Below are 8,454 nucleotides of genomic sequence, written 5' to 3' on the forward strand. Positions count from 1 at the left end.
ACGCTGCATCCCAAAAGAACTTACTGGGCGGAGTGGGGCAATTAAAAAGCTCACAGATGTTGTGGTCAATAAGATAACCTGATCCTGACTTGTTTGGTATACAAAAACACAAGGTTCCATCCTCTTGTCTACAGAATATGACACATATTGTTTTCAGGACCTTGGATAGCACTTAAGCTTTCAAGGTCAGAGACAGCGTAAAGGCATACAGTACATGTGAATGTTAGAAAATAAGTTGTTGTTTTCGATGGCATAAGTTAAAAAGTTAATCATAATTGTCTTTTTTACTTATGTCATCGAAGAAAATCAATTCAATCATTTGAATTGAGTCACGAAATTAAATTATAGGAGATAAAGGAGGGGCAAAGAGATACTCACAGGTGTCAGCGAATATGACATAGGCCTATTTGCGCACATTTGGCAAATGTAGGCTTCAAACCCCATTTCCTGAAAAGTTGGGATGCTGTGTAAAATTTAAATAACAACAGTATGCTATTCTTTGCAAAACATATAAACTATATATTTAACTGGGGATAGTGCAAATATAACATATCAGTTGTTGAAACAGATACATTTAATTGTTGTTGTTGTCTAATTTGATGCCAGCAACAATTTCAAAAAAAGTTGGGACATTTTTTACTACGTTTACCACTCTGTTCCATCACCTTTTTCTTTAACAACAGTGTCTAAACATTTGGGAACTGAGGAGACCAGTTGGCATTTTTAGAATTAAATTTTGTCCAATTCTTGCCTGACAGGATTTCAGCTGCTCAACAGTCTGGGGTCTTCTTAGCTGTGTTTTCCAACCCATTAAACACCAAATGTGACAGGTCCGCAGGCAGGCCATTTTAGCACTTACTTTACTACAGAGCCATACTATTGTAATATGTGCACTATAGAGTTTGCCAGTTTGGCATTGGTTTCTTGAAATATTCAAGGCCTTCCTTGAAAAAGAGGTCTGGATGGCTGCACATGTTGCTCAAAACCTGTATATATAATTTAGCATTAACTGTGCCTTTCCAGATGAGCAAGCTGCCCATGCCATACAGTAGGCACCATTGCATCCTCATACCATCAAAGATCCTGGGTCTTTAACTGTGGATGCCCCCCCCCCCTTTGTCCTGGAGGATACGGAGTCCAGGAGTTTTGATTTCCAAAAACAATTTCAAATTTTGGTTCATTTGTTGGTCCATTTTTAAATTGAGCTATGGCACATATAAGGTGGAAGAATTTCTCATTTTTTGCTTAAATCATCACTATTTCAATTTTGGTTAACTTTTCTGAAAAACCTGAAAAAATACTTATGCCATTATTTTAGAAAGGTGACGATTTGTGGATGGAGCGTCAAACTGTGTTGAAAGACACTGGCTCATGTCCATTGCTTTCTTTAGCATTACACAACTTTTCAAGTTTTTATTTACATTTGTTTTTATTTACATTTTACACAGTGTCCTTATTTTTTTGGAAATGGGCTTTGTAGCCTACATGATATAAATGACTCAATATGATATGATGGTGGGACAAATGGAGAAGACTATGCTTGCTGCCATCTAGTGGATGCCACATAATACACATTGGACCTTTTCAAGTTATCTTCCAGAGACAGCAAGATATTTGAAATCATTTTGGAGAATTTCAACCACACTTGCACAGAAGCACATGCAAAATATAATTATCTAAAATTAGGGAAAAGAGTAAGAACCTATCATAAAAAGACAACAACATTTTATTCTTAAATCTTTTCACTTAAAAGTTGCAGTCCTTGATTATAACCCATTACACAATCAATTCAGTAAAGTGGCGAAGTAAACTAAACTAAACTGCATCTTACAATTATAATTAATAATTTAAAGAAAATTGCTCCATTGAAACCAAAGAGAATCATGTTGCCTGACTGAGGAGACTGGACATCTAGTGGCATTTTGAGAAACAGCAGAAACCTTACCACTGGATATGGTCATATTAAGATTTTATGCAATGTTACAACAAACACCAGGCCTGTATGTTTAGTGCCAGTAGTCCATTCACATATGAAAGACAAAAGAGAAACAGAAACAAACAGCACTCAGATAGAAGAGAGAAAGAGAGAGAGAGAGTCCAGTGACTCCTTTTAAAATGACCTATCCCCTTGATAGTATGCCAGGAGTTTCATTTAGTTTCATACAATATCATGGCCTGAGGTTACTCTGAAAGACAATGAGGTGAAATCACAGTCACCCCGCTATTTTGATATTAATATTTGGTATCTAGTATTCATTTTGACAGCACTAATTATTAGAACAATGTGTGAGAAGAGGTCATTTTGTATTTATGCATGCTTTGTCTGAATGCCTGTCATTATATCTCTATGTATCCCTGATGCTGCTCTGGAAAGAAGCACAGATGTGGTGTATCAATATTTCATTATCATTGTCATGAAAACTACACTTGATTACGATGAAAAACCCAATATCTTTTAAACACACTAGCTCAGTTGTATGTTAGAGCTTATCTTCACCTGAAGCTGTAATTTATTGCCAGGAGGGTCACTTGTGTCACCAGTCTGCCTTTACAGTCTAAATCATCAGAGTAGACAGCTGTATCCATACTGCCCTACATCAGACATGGACTGATTTATATACTGAGTGATTGGGGCCATCGCTGAGGTGACTGCCCAGACTTTGGGTGGTGTTTCCTGCTCTTTAAAATCCTATATGAGTTCTCAGTCTGGACAGTATCACTCCAGATAAGGCTATTATATTCCCATAAATGCTGATGATGACTTTACTTTTACAGTATTAAGTTACATGATAAGAGCGTTAAAAACCTGAAAGTGCAGTTAGTGCAGTACTAAGCATTATATTATATGATACTCTTATAGACAATTTGTATCTGTGATTCCTTATTACACATTATCACAATATTAAGGCCTAATATATACAGTATGTTATGGATTAAATCATATAATATATTTTGACATGACATTATTCAAAAGAGGAAAGATCAGTAAACAGTTAGCTGTGAACTAATATGTACAGTGCCTATAAAAGGTATTCACCATTGGATATTTCCACTTTTGCTACTTTTATAAAAGGAATCTTGCTCAATTTAATTTGGCCTTTTTTCAATAATTTACAAAAATACCCTCTTTAATGACAAAATGAAATCAGGTTTCTACAAAGTAGTGTTAATTGATTAAAAATATGTAATGCAAAATATGTGATTGCATAAATATTCACCCCTCTTAAGTCTGCATTTAGTAGATGCATCTTTGGCCGCAATCAAAGCATGGAGCCTGCATGGATAGGTCTCAGTTAGGCATGCACATCTTGATACTGCAACTTTACTAAATTTTTCTTTGCAAAACTGCTCAAGCTCTGTCAGGTTGTAAGGGGATCGGGTGTGAACAGTCCTTTTCAAGTCCAGCCACAGATTTTCTAGGATTGAGGTCTGGGCTTTGACGCTGCCTCTCCAGAACATTCACCTTGTTGTCTGTGGGGCAGCCGTGGCCTACTGGTTAGGGCTTCGGGCTTGTAGGGTTGCCAGTTCGATCCCCGACCCAGTAGGAAAAATGTGGGTGGGGGAAGTGGTTGAGTACTGCTCTCCCATGCCCACATCCACAGCTGATGTGCCCTTGAGCAAGGCACCTAACCCCTCACTGCTCCCTATGCACCACTGTAGCAGGCAGCTCACTGCCCTGGATTAGTGTGTGTTTCACTAATTCATGGATTGGGATAAATGCAGAGACCAAATTTCCCTCACTGGATCAAAAGAGTATATATACTTATACTTATACTGTGTAGTTTTTGCTGTATGCTTTTGCTCATTGTCTTGCTGGAAAGTAAATCTTCTCCTAAGTAGTAGTTCTCTTAAGTAGTAGTTCTCTTACAGACTGAATCAGATTTTCCTCCAGGATTTCCATATATTTTGCTGAATTCATTTTACTTTTACCTTTACAAGCCTTCCAGGGCCTGTTGTTGAGACGTATCCCCATCATGATGCTACCACCATCATGCTTCAAATTAGGGATGATGTGTTTTTGATGATGTGCAGGGCTTGGTGTCAAAAACAGCATCTAGTCTTATGGCCAAAAAGCTCAATTTTGGTCTCATCAGACCAACCAAACTTCTTCCATTTGACCTTGGAGTCTCCCATATGTCTTTAGTCGGGATTTAATAAGATTTATTAGAAGGGGATCATCATCATGTAAGGAAAGGGATGTTCAGTCACTTGACATTTTTTTTGTATCCATCCCCTCACTTATGCTTTTCAATAACCTTGACCAGAGAAAAGCTTTACGCAATCGCTTATTTTGCATTATTTGTAATTAATTAACATTACTCAGTAGAAATTTGCTTTCACGTTGACATTAAAGAGGGGATTGTTGTTAATACCCCAGTTTGTTAAACCTATTGTTGTTAATAGGTACCCCAGTCCTATCACACACACACACACACATACACACACACACACACACACACACACACACACACACACACACACACACACACACACACACACACACACACACACCCCCTGGGAAGCTGTATAAAGCCTGGCTGATTAGAAAAAGGGAGAAAACACTTGATTTGCAAGTCAGTCTAGGTTCCTGGAGCAGGATGTTAAAGGTGCTCTAAGCGATGCTGGGTAACGTCACTTCTGTTGACTTTCAAACAAAACAGAGAGCTAGCTTGCTACTTCCTCCCCCTCCCTCCCGGGCAATTGAAACTCTCCTAAATGTGCATCTCGTCTGTGATTTGCTGCAACAGTTTGTTATGTTTTTATGGGCTAGGTTTGCCCAGGTTGTTTTTGTTGCCGTTTTTGGAGCCTGGGCTGTCCACAGAGATCGTGTTTTTTTTACAGTGTATTTAGGACACAGACAGCTAGGGTTTGGTTAGGTGATGTTTACAGTAAGTGGCATAAAATGTTTTAGCCTAAAAAATGTGTGGCATCGCTTAGAGCACCTTTAATAAATCTCTATATCACAAGCAGTCACACGTTGGTGGAGAAGCTTCAGTCTCACAGCGGGCAGCTGAGGACAGCTCCTCCTCCACCCTCCTCCACCCTGCTCCCTCCCTGCTCCACCCAGCTCCACCCTGGCAGCCCCACACGGCAGGTACTACAGCTGTGTTTTATACAAGGATGCAGTTGTGTTGTGCAGTTAGTGTATATTCATGCCATCAGTATATATATATGTATAATGAACTTGTAGAGGGTGACACCTGCCCTTATCAATTGAACATAACACTTGCAGAAGATGATAATGTGTTTTAACACCAGTGGTAGTTATGTGTTCTTAACATCAGCACAGAAGGGATTTGGACCAGGCTGGCCAATAAAACAGCCACTATGTTGAATCACAGACCTGCCTGACATTTTAATTTACAACACTGGATGCATCACATGCCCCCTCTCTTGGGCTGTTTGGCACAGTCATCTGTATCCCTCATCTTCAAAGGTATCAGATGTTGGGCACTTGGTTGCCTGCTCAAGGCTTGCAGGCCAGAAGGTCTGATTGGCAGAGGAAGCCACTAATTGCGAAGGAACAAGAGATTTCCTGCTGCAGCGTTGGTGGGCGCAGCCTGTCTGGTTGAAAGACAGGAGAGGAAGAGCTTTATTGCGTCTATCCAGGACACTGGAAGGAAGGAGGTCAAGGTGAACACATGTGAAATTAGGCACTAGTTTTCATTGACCCTGGAGGACCCTCCTGAACAATGTGGTCCCAGAAAGAACAGTCTGTCCCCAGTGAGGGCTCCACCTTTGATTATATAATTAGGAAACAAGCCTTTCCATTTGATTCAATGACCAATGTGTGATGGTGCAAATCTTCCCTTCATTCCTGTGGTCATATCAATTATGATACAACATTTTCTCAGTTAGATGGCTGTAATATTTCCTCCGATATAAAATGCCACTGGCGGTCTGTTTTGTGCTCCATACAAAACATTTTCCCTGGATGATCACATCAAACATCAGCTGATCTTTTCACATAGTAAGCACTTTTCAGGCATTCTTGAATGTTGCCATTATTTGTACGCACAAGCTTATACAACAGCCTGAAAATCAGCAACACCACAAATGCATTTTGAAACACCATGGCATGATAGCATGCCATACATACAGACAGACATCAAACAGCAACAATGATTCAGGTACAATCTGAAGCCTTCAGAATTAGGGCTATAGATTTGCATGCAACCCAGACGTTTTCCATATTTCACTCAAGTGTGTGTGGACTTTATAGTGGCCTTTCTGCCTCTCACTGCTGCTCGGGGCTGTTCAGGGGGAGTGTGCATGGCCTCACCGACAGAGGGTTACGTGCCATGTCTTCCTGAAGTGGGTGTAACTTCCTTTTCACGAATGTGCTGAACATTTTCAAGAGGGTTTATACACACACACACACACACACACACACACACACACACACACAGAGACATACTCACACAAATCATGGACTTGCGTGCGTGAGGTGAAGAGATTTCTGTACAGAGTCAGAAAATGATATGACAAGGCTGAAGGTTCTCACGCAAAGCTAGCCTTCCAATCTCTGATGGCATGCCGTGAGTTCCTGCATCAGAGAAGATGGTGATTTTTGAAGTTTGGGATCTTAAAATTATAGATAGATAGATAGATAGATAGATAGATAGATAGATAGATACTTTATTGATCCCCAGGGGAAATTCAAGAAAATGTGTATCAATGGGTTTCTTCAAAAACACTAATTTGTTCACACTTCTGTGTGTTTTGTCTTTTATTCACAGCATACAATGCATTGAATTTCCAATCTGGCTAAAGAAAAGTTGGATTTGATTCCCTCTCTATCTTTACCACTGGAAAGTTGGCTGCAAGAACATGCAAGAACAGCTGAATATGCACTATTATCTCACTGTCCAACAGACATGGAAAACCTTAAGACAGTGACGTTACCATGCATGTGGCAAGCCATTTTAACATTTAATCAAACACAGTCCTAATTACATTTCCGATATCCATAATACAGCAGGAAACTGTCAAGGCCCTATAGGCCTAAGATATTATAAAATATTTTTCGATAACTTTATTTAAAATTAAAATGTCATCAGCCCTAATTTTATTTTGACCATCAACATTGTTTCAACAAATGTTTCAGAGTAAATAAACCCTTAAAACCTATCTATTAAGTTTGCGGTGGAATGTGAAGGGTGAAGGGAATGTGAATCAGAATTTTACCAGCCTCTGCAGTTGCTGGAAAGAAAGTTGATGATTGGTGGTCCTGTTATAGGGCGAAGCAATAATGTTTCAGTGAGAGACTAATTTCAATTTTCAACAATCATATCTCCCCTCTAAATGGCTGGGCTTTATTATCATCAGGTTTTTGACAAGTTCCATATTGACTCTGAGACTAGCAGAAACAAACTAGCTAGCTTAGCCTGCAAGTTCAGGATTTACCATCAGCTAGTGAGGAGACATTGCAAAGGGATTATTTATGCCATATTCTAGATTATCTTTTATTGCAAAGTTGGAGTTTTAACATCATGTCAAGCAGAATATGCATGCTATTTGTTCACTTACTTGGAACTTGCGTATTACGATGTTTGACATAGCATGTGAAGGCTGCATTAAACCACAACATTAATCAGTTCCGTAAGCCATTGTTGTGTTTTATTAGTGCACTATGTACAGTAGTTTGCCAAAAAAAAAAAAAGTTTTTATTTATAAAATAGTTTTAATTTTATAATGGCATATGGACTAGTTGAGGGTACTAGTGTTAGCTATATAAAAATATGAATAGAGCATTTGGATCCCACAACAGACACAACTGGAATTGGAGACCAGCTCTATTCAGTGAAAGCTTAGACCGCGTGGAGAACTGGAACACTCCCTTTTGCTGTTGATGTGACAGGAAATCATTCACTGCTTTATTATTTTTTTTGTTAACCCAGTTTTATCTTAGAAAGAACCACAATGAACGGATACTGTATGGATAATATCATGCTTTTTATTCACTCAAATTCAACAAGCTATTGTTACTATTACCACTGCTACTATATGTGTTTGAATTGTTATATGTCACTGCAGGAGACAGTCTGAACACAAAGGCAAAGCATATTAGCAAGTGTATAATCGTTGAGTTTAGAATTAGGATGGTTAATTAGGTTTGTATAGGTACATGGTAGGTGTATAAGTACATAGGCACATGTATATATGAAAGATGTGTATATTATACAGCAAATATCTAGCCCCAGATGCCAGATCTGAAGTGCCTCCACGTCTGAAAATAAACTTCAAGGTGTGTAGAAACACTGAACAAAATGTCATGCTTTAGTCATAAAATGCACAATACTTCTCATTACGTGAGCTTAACCGCTCCACTAATAGGACAACTCTTGACTGTTAACAATGAGAAGTAGCAATGCCCCCCCCCCCCCCACCACACCTTTGAGCACCCCAGCTGGGAGTTCCATTTACTCCACTGCATTTTTTCACCTGTGAGGA

Source organism: Alosa sapidissima, chromosome 11 (assembly GCF_018492685.1).
Source record: "Alosa sapidissima isolate fAloSap1 chromosome 11, fAloSap1.pri, whole genome shotgun sequence".
NCBI lineage: Eukaryota > Metazoa > Chordata > Actinopteri > Clupeiformes > Clupeidae > Alosa > Alosa sapidissima.